The sequence below is a fragment of the Oryctolagus cuniculus genome, chromosome 17 (genome assembly GCF_964237555.1).
Source record: "Oryctolagus cuniculus chromosome 17, mOryCun1.1, whole genome shotgun sequence".
NCBI classification, from domain to species: domain Eukaryota; kingdom Metazoa; phylum Chordata; class Mammalia; order Lagomorpha; family Leporidae; genus Oryctolagus; species Oryctolagus cuniculus.
Genome location: NC_091448.1, coordinates 47567681 through 47579729, shown reverse-complemented (window position 1 = coordinate 47579729; position 12049 = coordinate 47567681). Strand labels below are relative to the sequence as shown.

Sequence of the window (12049 nt, the reverse complement as noted above, 5' to 3'; positions counted from 1 at the left end):
GCCGGCCATAGCGGCCGTTAGGGGAGTGAACCAACAGAAGGAAGACCTTTCTCTCTGTCTCTCTCACTGTCTATAACTCTAACTGTCAAAAAAAAAAAAAAAAAAAAAAAGAAGAAGAAGAAGAAGTAGTAGAGCAGCCAGGACACAAACCAGTGCCCATATGGGATGCTGGCATCACAAGCAGCAGCTTTACCTGCTGTGCCACAGTGCTGGCCCCTAATTTTTAAATTTTTAATTGACACATAATTGTACACACTTATGGGGTACAGTGTGCTAATGTGATATATGTATATAATGTATAATCAGTGCAGTTAGCATGTCCATCTCCTTAAGCATTTATCATTTCTTTGTGTTGGCATCTTTGAAACTTCTTTCCTCTAGTTCTTTATAAAATATATAATAAATTCCTTTAAACTCTAGCCACCCTACTGTGCTATATAGGACACTAGAACTGGGGCCAGCACTGTGGCGTAGCAGGTTAAGCTACTGCCTGTGGCACTGGCATCCCATAAGGGGGCCGGTTCATGTCCCAGCTGCTCCACGTCCGATCCAGCTCCCTGCTAATGCACCTGGGAAGCAGTAGAGGATGGCCCAAGTCCCTGGACCCCTGCACCCACATGGGAGAACTGGATGAAGCTCCTGCCTCCTGGCTTCAGATCAACTCAGCTCTGCCCATTGTGGCCATTTGGAGAGTGAACCAGTAGATGGAAGATTCTCATTCTCCCTCTGCCTCTCCCTCTCCCTCTCCCTCTCCCTCTCCCTCTGCCTCTCCCTCTCCCTCTGTAACTCTGCCTTTCAAATAAATCAGTAAATCTTAAAAAAAAAAAGGGGGGGTGGACAAAACTAGGACTTCATTCACTGTGTAACTATTTGGTACTCCCCCCTCTCCCCAGTCCCCTACCCTTTCTACCCTCTGATGACCACCATTCTCCTCTCTACTTATATGAGATCAACTATTCAGCTTCCACATTTGGGGGAGAACATGCAGTGCTTGTCTTTCTGTACCTGGTTTATTTCACTTAATATGAATTTCTCCAGTTCCATCCATGGTGCTACAAGTGACAGAATTTCACTCTTTTTTGTGGCTGAATACTAGTCTGTGTGTGTATGTACCACATTTTCTTCATCCATTCATTCCATGGACACTTTGATTGCATATCTTAGCTTTTGTCAGTGGTGCTGCATAAACATGGGAGTGCAGATGTCTTTGATGTACTGATTTCTTTTCCTTTAGATATATATCTAGTAATGGTATATATGTTTTATCTGAAACATAAGATATCCCCCTTCCTTCCTTCCTTTCCTTCTTTCTTTCTTGTTACAGAACCTTTATAATGGCTTTGTTTTCCATAATGGCTGTGCTAATTTGCATTCCCACCAACAGAGGAGGCACCTTAGTTTTAGGAAAGTCTTAGTGAAAGAACAAGCAGGGTGTTGAGAAGAAGCTGAACACTTGAAGCTGAGGAAGTGGGACTGTCTTCCTGGAGAAGTGTAACACAGAAGGCCTCAACTGAAGTGAAGCCAGTCAGGTAGCAGCAATTTTATGTGGCCCTAGAGAACAGAATTAGAAGCAGTTGAGGCTGGAGATGTGGCATAGCAGGTAAGCCACCACCTACGACACCAACATCCCACATGGGCACCAATTTGTATCCCAGCTTCTCCATTTCTGACCCAGCTCCATGCCATTGGCCTGGGAAAAGCAGCAGAAGATAGCCAAAGTGTTTGGGACTCTGCCACCCACATAGGAGACTTGGATGAAGCTCCGGCTCCTGGCTTCAGCCTAGCCCAGCCCTGGCCATTGAGGCCATCTGGGGAGTGAGCCAATGTATGAAAAATTCTCTCCCTTCCCCCAACTGTAACTCTTTCAAATAAATAAATAAATCTAAAGGAAAAAAAAGAAAAAGAAAAATAGCTCTGAGGCACATATGGGCTTAAAAAGGATAGACATTTCCACCAGTTAGAGTAAAATGGAACAGGCTCCTGGTAGACGATTTTTGTAGATTCAAGATAATAACAGGCTTCTGACACAGCATGATCAGGACTGGAAATCAACAGTGAAAAGAAAAATCTGTTAATGCAATTAATGATAAAAATCACTTCTGTATCTCTTGCATATTAAGTAATGATTATTTAAAACGTTCCCCAGCATCTTTTTTTTTTTTTAAAGATTTAATTTTTTTGAAAGACAGAGTTGGGGCCGGTGCTGTGGCACAGTGGGTTAACACCCTGGCCTGAAGCGCTGGCATCCCATATGGGTGCCGGTTCGAGACCCGGCTGCTCCACTTCCTGTCCAGCTCTCTGCTATGGCCTGGGAAAGCAGTAGAAGATGGCCCAAGTCCTTGGGCCCCTGCACCCACATGGGAGACTGGGAAGAAGCTCCTGGCTCCTGGCTTCGAATCAGCACAGCTCTGGCTGTTGCGGCCATCTGGAGAGTGAACCATTAGATGAAAGGCCTCTCTCTCTGTCTCTCTCTCTCTCTCTGTCTCTCCTCTTTCCATGTAACTCACTTTCAAATAAATAAATAAATCTTTAAAAAAAAAAAAAAAAAAAAAGCCAGCGCCGCGGCTCACTAGGCTAATCCTCCACCTAGCGGCGCCGGCACACCGGGTTCTAGTCCCGGTCGGGGCGCCGGATTCTGACCCGGTTGCCCCTCTTCCAGGCCAGCCCTCTGCTGTGGCCCGGGAGTGCAGGGGAGGATGGCCCAGGTGCTTGGGCCCTGCACCCCATGGGAGACCAGGAAAAGCACCTGGATCCTGGCTCCTGCCACAGGATCGGCGCGGTGCACCGGCCGCAGCGCGCCGGCCGCGGCGGCCATTGGAGGGTGAACCAACGGCAAAGGAAGACCTTTCTCTCTGTCTCTCTCTCTCACTGTCCACTCTGCCTGTCCAAAAAAAAAAAAAAAAAAAAAAAAAAAAAAAAAGAGTTACAGAGACAGGTAGAGCCAGAGAGAGAAAAGTCTTCCATTGCTGCTTCACTCCGCAAATGACTGAAATGGCCAGAGCTGAGCTGATCAGGAACCAGGAACTTCCTCTGGGTCTCCCATGAGAATGCAGGGGCCCAAGGATCTGGGCTATCTTCCATTGCTTTCCCAGGCCATAGCAGAGAGCTGGATCAGAAGTGGAGCAGCTGGGACTTGAACCGGTGTCCATATGGGATACTGGCACTGCAGGCTGGAACTTAAACCTGCTGTGCCATAGTGCCAACCCCCCAGCCCCCACCAGCAACTTGAATCCTCTCTGCCTGTAGTATTCAAGAAAAGGTTAGATTCCTGGGGGACATTTTCTTGTGGCTCTGAATGGTTATCGAGGCCTTTTCTAAACACAGGGTAAGGTCACTTGGTTTCTGATGTGTAAGTGATGTCAATATTGAGGGCTTCCAGTGGGGTCAGAGAGGATGGATGAAGTGTAGGCCTAACTCACAGATGCCAAAGGGACACGCCTCGAGTGGTCAGGTCACTGTGGAGTCCTTTGTGGATGAAAGTGCTGTCATGTCAGGAATTGCATCTGCCCTCTTCTCTTGTGCACCCAGGATAGCTGGAATAGTTCCTGCTACCCAGTAGTACCCTAGGAAAGATTTCTGAATGGTTGGCCAGCAGGCTGGACAGTAGCTGACTGGCTTCTTGAAAAGACAGAGTTTTCACCAAACTTGAATAAAAGACTAGGACTGAATTAATTGGTTCCGTAAAGGTAAAGTCACTGTAGGGTAATGGGGTCATCTGTGAAGTTTAGAGGTGCCAGAGGGAACAGATGCCCTGCAGAAGGATGGCAAACAGGGCTTCCTGTAGCCAGAGTCAAGATTAGGGAATAACAGGGGTGACTGTAGGGAGGGTGGGTAGGAGTGGAGCACAGTGGGGGAGACTGAGATTTCCTCTTGTAGCAAAGCTGAGCCCAAGTCAAGTCTCCTTGCAGACGTCCTCAGGACACATCAGCCAGAAAGGAATGAAGGAGCAGTGTTCCAGGTCTCTGCAAGGAACCCCTCTTCTCCCTTCTGCCTTCCTGAGTGCTATGGATAATGGGGAAAGGACATATATTTTTCTCTTACCAGAATGAGTCTTTTTTTAAAATGTGTTTCTATCTGCAAGGCAGAGAGACAGAAAGCTCCCATCTGCTGGTTCACTCCCCAGATGTCTGCAACAGCCAAGACTGAGCCAGGCCAAAGTGTGGTCGTCCACGTAGTGGCAGGGACCCAACTACTTGAACTATCTTCTGCTGCCTCCCAGAGTCTACATTAGCAGGAAGCTGGAATTGGGAACTAAGCTGGGCCCTGAACCCAGGCATAAGAGATGCAGGAGTCCCAAACAGTGTCTTAACCGCTAGGCCAGATGCCTGTCCCAAGAGTCTTCTGATGCACCTGGTGTGAATGTGACCCCACCCACCCCCACACACAGAACAGGGATTTTGCTTTGTTCTCTTCAGAATCACTAGGACCCGAACAATACCTCACACACAGTAGGCACTTAATGAATATTTGCTGAATGGAATGTTAACTAAATGTGCCGATTGCTGTGGATGTCTCAGAAAAGGCACTCTTCCCCCACACATAAAATAAAACTAAAAACAAATTTGGGGAAGGAGCAGCCTCCTGGCCCTGGCTGTCTTGATGGCAAATGAGCAAGTAGCTGAGATGAGTGACAGAAGCCTGAGAGTCAGCGCTCCCAGCCCAGAACTAACTGGCAGTGTAGCAGCAGACTGCATGTGGGTGTTTGCAGACTGAGACAGACTGGAGCACTTTCATCCCCCCGGGGCTGAGCTTGTAGCCTCCCCTGCTGGTTTAGAAAGTGAGGGCCCCAGTGCCTGCGTTCCAGGTTTCAGACTAGCTGAAGCCAGCCAGACCTGAATGGCTTGTGTTGGCAGTGCCAATATCCGCCCCAGCGCCTGCCAATGTGGGTGGCTGTTCTCAGAGCACTGTGCAGTCGAAGCAGGACTGGACTGCAGCCCAAGCTACTGCTGCCTATAGCTGGCTGTCTGAGGTGCCCTAACTGTTGAGAAGGCACCTTGCTGTTATAGCCAGAATTCGGAGCCCTAGATAAAGAACCACCTCTTCCCATGGGGAAACCGTTCAAAATGCATAAGGTATCTCTGCCCAGGGGAGACCTGACTCCTCTCTGACTTTCTTCATAATGTCCAACCAAATTCAGGAAATTCAGGTAGGTAGAAAATGCCATATTGGGAAGTGTCTCATCATTTCTCTCACATTGGAAAACTTGGGGCAAAAATTCAGCTTAGTCCTTTTTTTATTTTTTTATTTTTGGAAAGGGGATATGGGCATTCCAAGTGGCATCTTTAAAAAAAAAAATTGTTTTGAAAGCATTATAGAGAGAAGGAAAGGCAGAGAGCGAACGAGCTCTTCCATCCACTGACTAGCTCCCCAGATGGCTGCAACAACCAGTGCTGGGCCAGGCTGAAGCCAGGAGCCGGGAGCTTCTTCCAGGTCTCATACATGGGTAGCAGGGGCCCAACACTTGGGTCAGCTTCCACTGTTTTCCCAGGCCACAAACCAGCACCCACATGGGATACCAGCAGTACGGGTGGGTGGCTTTATCCTCTATGCCACAATGCCAGCTCCCCCCCCCCCCCCGCCAAGTGTGTGTGTGTGTGTGTCTCTGTGTGTGTGTGTGTGTGTATGATTTATTTATTTGAAAGGCAGAGTGAGAGAGAAGGAGAAACAGAAATCTGGTACTTTACTCTCCAAATGGCTACAACAGCCAGGGTTGGGCCAGGCCAGAGCCAGGAGCCTGGAACTTTATCCTGGTCTCCTATGTGATTGTCAGGGGCCCAGATTCTTAGGCCATCTTCTGGTGCTTTCCCAGGCACATTAGCAGGGAGTTGAATTAGAAGCAGAGCAGCTGAGATTTGAACCAACACTCCAATATGGGATGCTGGTGTCACAGCCAGCAGCTTAGCCTGATGTGCCACAGTGTGAGCCCCCAGCTGAATCTTGGTAAGGAAGGTGCCATTAGCAAGGGTAGAGTCACCACTCAGCCCCACTGTGAAGGGACCAAATCGACAAGATAGCTGTGCCACTGGCTGCAGGGTTTTGTTTCCAACATATGTATTAGTGGCATGCCCATCTAAAACCCACTGGAGTCTGTAGAATGCATTCATGCCCCTGGTGAGGTCCAGGAATCTTCTGGAGAAGGGGAAGAGGGACTGCAGGAGAGAAGCCAAGTGGCCAACAGAGTGGTCTCAGTCTGGCACCTCAGCTCTGAATGAAGTGACTCAGCAGCTTCACAGCAAGGTGAGCATTATAGGCCTTTGCCCTAGCCCTAGGTTGTGTGCCAGCTCCATGCTTCCCATCTTGCCTCTGAATCTCACTAACAAACATCTCCACGGTGTTTGAGTGCCTCTCCCACCTCTGAGCAGACTGAAGCAGAAAGAGAGAGCATTTAGGGGGCCCAGGCTTCTTGTTCAATATTTGATACGCATCATTTCTTCTTCTTTCTGTTTGTGTGTGTGTGTGTGTGTGTGTGTTTTTGTTGTTGTTGTTTGTTTGTTTTTAAGATTTACTTATTTGATAGAGCTACAGAGAGATATCTTCCATCCACTGGTTCACTCTGCAAATGGCCACAACAGTCAGCGCGTCAGTCCAAAGTGAGGAACCAGGAACTTCATCCTAGTCTCCCACATTGGTGGCAGGGGCCCAGGTACTTGGGCCATCTTCCATTGCTTTTCCTGGGCACATTAGCAGGTAGCTGAATTGGAAGTAGAGCAGCTGGGACTGGAACCAGTATTCATATGGGATGCCAGCATTACAGGCAGTGGCTTAACCTACTGGCCCCTGCATCATTCCTTTTAAACTTTACAGAGAACTTGAGCAAACAGAGGCTCAAGAGAGTGTAAGTAAATTGTCACAGGATATGCAGTTAGGAGGTGGGAATTAAGACTTGAGCTTAGGTCTCTCTGACTATGAAGCACAAGCTCTTACTCAACTCTCAGTGCTTCCTTCCTTGTCTTGCCTCTTCCCAGAATGGACCCATGTTTCCTGCTATACTTTCCTCCTTGCTGTATGTTTCACAGCTGCTCTGTTCCTCTTGGCACTCAATCCAGTGTGAACATAATCTTCCCAGTAGCCGTGTACCTGAACCTTTTGGAATCATTGACAAAAATCTAATTGGAGTAGCTTCCCCACCACCACAAGTCTTCCCCACTAGCCTTTAGTCAGCTCCCACCTTCTGCTCTTGAGAGCACTCGCTGCCAGTGTGCAGTGCCAACTGATGGGCAATGGCCCACATCACTTCCGCTCAGAAGAAAACAGCTGGTAGCACCTGACATGTGGAATAGTGTAGCTGCTGTGGCTTGACTAGTGATTTTAGCATTTCATCTCATAACTCTTGACCCCCTCCCCTGGCACAGAAGACCAACCATAGGACTAGGGAGGGCTACGACTGAACACTGGGATCAACAGTGACTGAGGAAGTGACCTATGCTTAGCACCTTGCATAGAATCGAGGCCCTGGTGCAGCAGGGATGTGTGAGGGACATGGAATACTGGTGTGAGTTGGTCCCTTGGACAACATGCCTGCGGTCATCAGAGCCACATCTAGTACAGGACCTGTGCTTTTCTCCCTGCATCTCCTTTGTCGTTAGCTCCTGCACAGGTTCCTCCTTTCTTTCCCCTTTGACTCCCTCTCCCTACTGCATCCCAGCTCATCTGTTTCAGGTAGGCTGTGGATGTCTCTTGGCCTCCTTAAACTACCGCCAGTCTTCAGAATGACTATGCATCCTTGTGGCCAGTTTCCCTCCTGCCTGTGGAGTCTGCTCCCTGCCAGGAAGCCCCTGCCCTAGGAATGTGGATAAACCATTTCCTCTGTCCTCCCAGTTCCAGAGGATTCCCTGTGTGGTATTTTTTATGTCTCGTGTCTGAACTTTCGTTGGCAGACCCCGTCTCAGGCCAACCCACCCTTGGCCATTACAGAATTGTGCTTCCCACCCATCAGTCTTCTGTGAAGGGGAGTCGTACGTAACTGGAGGTTCCTGGTTTGTGAAAACACGTTAGTCTGAGTTAAATTTCTTGTAGCCAGTCCTGTAGGCTTGGCTCATTAAAGATGATAATTAACCCATTGCTAATTGACCTCAGAAGCCAGCCAAGCAGCCTGTATTTTACCAGCCTTGCTGGTGGATTTGGAGGCTATTTTAAGGTTTCTTAATAATCTCAGCAAGACTTCACTTTCCTGTCTGCATCTTATTTGCTCTAAGGACATTCTGTAAAATTAACAAGCTATAAAGTTTGATTGAAGGTTTCAGCAAATGTGAGAATAATTGGCTCCATTTAGGGAAACAAGAAAAACAACCTGTAAACTTGAGTTTGTTGGGGAAACCCGTGTGATTTTTCTCTTTAACCAGAGGAGCAGTAGCAAGCTGGACTTTTTAAGACCAGAAAAAAAAAGAACTGGCTGATAGTACAAGTTTAATTTCTGAGTCTTCCAAACCAAAGGTTGAGAAAAAGAAATTTTGCAAAGTGAGTAGCCACTGTGGTGCTTGTGCCTCCCAAAACTCTCTTAGGAGAAAACAAGGACCCAATAAAAGTGGAGCAAGTCCCACATTCCCTAGAGCTTGCTTCCAGAGGTCTGGTTCAGCTCTCCAACCAGTCCTGACCAGATTGGGGGTTTCTCCCTTCCCCGCTGCTGTGTTCAGAGAGGCATGAAGTCTTGCAGCTCAGAGTACATGAGCGTGATGTCTGGTATTCAATTCCTTTTCTCTGCCACCCTCCCCCACCTTCCATAAGGCAGCATAGATCTCCTTTTCTGTCCCTTTCTAGGCATGTGCCCAGGCTGGGCTTGTCCCTTGCCGAGTAGCTATGTGTGAAGAGTCACAAGTTTTCATAGAACATCATTCTTTTTACCCACCTTTCCACCTAAGATACCCTAGAGCAAGAGCAAGAACTCAGTTTTGTTTTGTTGAAGATTTATTTATTTATTTGAAAGGCAGAGTTACACATAGAGAAGGAGAGACAGAGAGAGAGAGGTCTTCCATCCAATGGTTCACTCCCCAAATGGCTGCAACGGCCAGAGCTGCACTGATTCGAAGCCAGGAGCCAGGAGCTTCTTCCCAGTCTCCCACGCGGGTGCAGGAGCCCAAGGACTTGGGCCATCTTCTGCTGCTTTCCCAGGCCATAGCAGAGAGCTGGATCAGAAGTGGAGTGGCCGGGTCTCGAACTGGCGCCCATATGGGATGCTGGCACTGCAGGGGGTGGTTTTACCTGCTACGCCACAGCTTTCTTCTCTGTCGACCTAGGGGTTTCTTTTTTTTTTTTTTTTTTTTTTTTTTTTTTTTTTTTTTTGACAGGCAGAGTGGACAGTGAGAGAGAGAGACAGAGAGAGAAAGGTCTTCCTTTTGCCGCTGGTTCACCCTCCAATGGCCGCCGCTGCAGCCGGCGCACCGCGCTGATCCTGGCAGGAGCCAGGAGCCAGGTGCTTTTCCTGGTCTCCCATGGGGTGCAGGGCCCAAGCACCTGGGCCATCCTCCACTGCACTCCCTGGCCATAGCAGAGAGCTGGCCTGGAAGAGGGGCAACCGGGACAGAATCCGGCGCCCCAACCGGGACTAGAACCCGGTGTGCCGGCGCCGCAAGGTGGAGGATTAGCCTATTGAGCCACGGCGCCGGCTACCTAGGGGTTTCATCCTGCATTCATTTGGGTCTTAACCTTCTCCTTAGCTCCAGCCCCCACTCACCTGGTACTGGCTCACAGACTTTCTAAGGAGCTGAGCCTGAGGCAGGCAGGGCCCCCAGGTCGCCACTCCACATCGCACTTTCAGTTTTCCTTTCTGCTTGGCTCCTTGCGTGTGGACCGATCAGGGTGATAGCTGGAGTCCTGAAGCTAGAGGTTTCAGTTCCCACTGGTGGGGCAAGCTGCCTCCAATGGGCTTTAGGGGAAGGGGATGGGGTTTTCTTTGGGTACCTTTCTTTCCACACTTTCCTGACCTAAAGCCCTAGTATTCTTTTGAAAGCTGATTGGAATGATTCATGTGAGACATTCTGCCCATGAACTTTGGACTTCTAGATAATCTCCTATGCCGTGAGTCTCCCTCGGGAGGGGGACTGGCCAATGAGAAGGTTCTCAGGTTCCCCAGGGTGTTCCCTGGTCAGCAGCCCTTTCACCCCCTGTGCAGCTGCACTTTAGCCCCCTCTGTTAGAGCCCGGTGAGGGTGCTTCTGCTGCCTCGCTCTTGTGCTGGGGAGCCTGGCTCCCCTGGAGCTGCCATGTACATGCTACTTGCATTCTCTGCTTTTCATTGATACAGAATGGAAAAATGTGCTCATGAACAGTTACTGTGGGGATTATGTCACAGACTTCATCTGGACTCTTTCCCCTCCTACAGGGAGCCTAGCTTTAACCCTTCTCCTACCAGGGAGTCTTCCTTGGCCAAGCAGAGATAATCCTGGAATCCGCTTTTCATAGAAGCTTTAAAATACTTTTTCCATCGTGATGGCCCTTATTAACCTTATTTAAACTGTTTTTTGGGTTTTTTCCCCTCAAATGCTGGAGGCCTTGTGAAGGAGAATATTCCCATCAGCCTCCTGTGGACCTCCAGGAACAAGAGAGGCTGAGGTCTTCTCGCTGGGCTTATTCCTGCCACCTTAAGACAGAATGCTGTCACAGACAGGCCAGCAGACTGGAGACAGAGGTTTCTCTGGGCCCCTGGGTATGCCCTGGACATCCTGCCTCTCAGTTTCCCCAGTTTGAACGCCACATTTCTTCCTCTCATAATACATTTTAGAAACCTAAGAGATTGTGTATGGCCTTGGCTGTTCTCCCTGCTAGTTGGGTTACAAAGGACAGATAGCACCTCCCAAAGACCGGATGGCTTTGCTTTCTCCAAACAGAATCCTTTTCAGACTTCTTAGCACCAGCTTAGGCCCCTCAGTGGATTAGAGCCCTTTTGCAAATCAGCCAGGGGTGTCCTGGCCCTAGGGAAAGGAAAAATGGCCAAGTCCCAAAGGAAACCAGGTTCCCTCTGAATGGCATGAAATGAAAACCAAGAAGGAAGAAGCTTTTCTTGCTTGCATGTCTGTGTGGCAGACAATCCCTACTGAATGTCTAGGGCTGGTCCATGAGCAGGCTCAGGGTGTCTGCATCCCTGGGTCCCTCTGTGCCCTGGAAATCCCCAGCGGCAGGAGTCCCACGTCCACACATGTGGCCTTTCTCCTTGGCCTGGCATCACACTCTTCCCGAGCCAATCAACAAGCCACCGGCCGTGCCCTGCCAGCAGCAGTGCCCCCTCGCCCCTGTCAGTGCACCCCCAGGTGACCCCCTTCTCTCCAGGCAGGTTTCTGCTGCACGCTGCGCAGGGTTGCCTGTGCTCACCAGCCAGACAAGGCCAGGGACCATCGCAAGCTTTTCCTCAATCCTCTTCCCATTCCTCGCCCCCACCTCCTCTCCATTCAGTGGCAGCAGCCTCACACCAGAAAGGAAAGTCCTGGACCCATTACATAATTCTCCATAGTGCAAGCAGTAGCTGGGGCATAAGGTCAGAGGTCATAGTGGGGTCAGGTGGCTGACACACACTGTAACGACAAGGTGGTTAAAATTAGACCACAGAGAGGAAACTGGCAGTCTTGTGGAAATGCAGAAGTTTCCTCTGCAAGTGAGAGGCTGGGGATGCAGGGAGGCCACTGTGCGTGCTGCCTGCCAGGCCATTACTCATTTCAGCTCTGTTCTTTAATGCCTTGTAGCCCCTGCTTCTGTATTTCTAGCCTTCCTCATCACATGTTTGAACACACGCAATGGAGCCATGGTTACCTGCCCTGGCCCAAAGCGAGCTTCCTTCCTTCTTCAAGGAGGTGACCCCAGGACCAGGTGCCCTAAGCTCCAGAGGATCGCTGTGTCCTACACCTCTTCTGGGTAGCCTGGAGCTTTTCAGGTCACCCTCTCAGGTGCTGGTGGTCAAGGGCTCAGCCTCAGAGTTCTGGCCTAGAGCGGTAAAGGCAATGGGGACCACCCTTGGGCAGTGAAGGAATGGGAGCTTGGTGAGTGAGAGTGGCAAAGGACATGGGTCATGCCTGCTGCACCCACTCCCTGTGCTGCCCCTCTGAGCTTCCCTGTGCCTCCCA

The 12049-nt window shown here is 49.6% G+C and overlaps 1 protein-coding gene across 12 annotated transcripts in view; it reads left to right on the top strand.

The window, feature by feature from the left end:
• Window positions 1-12049, top strand: part of SMG6 (SMG6 nonsense mediated mRNA decay factor) — a 262938-nt gene that overhangs the window by 226106 nt on the left and 24783 nt on the right. The window lies entirely within an intron of this gene.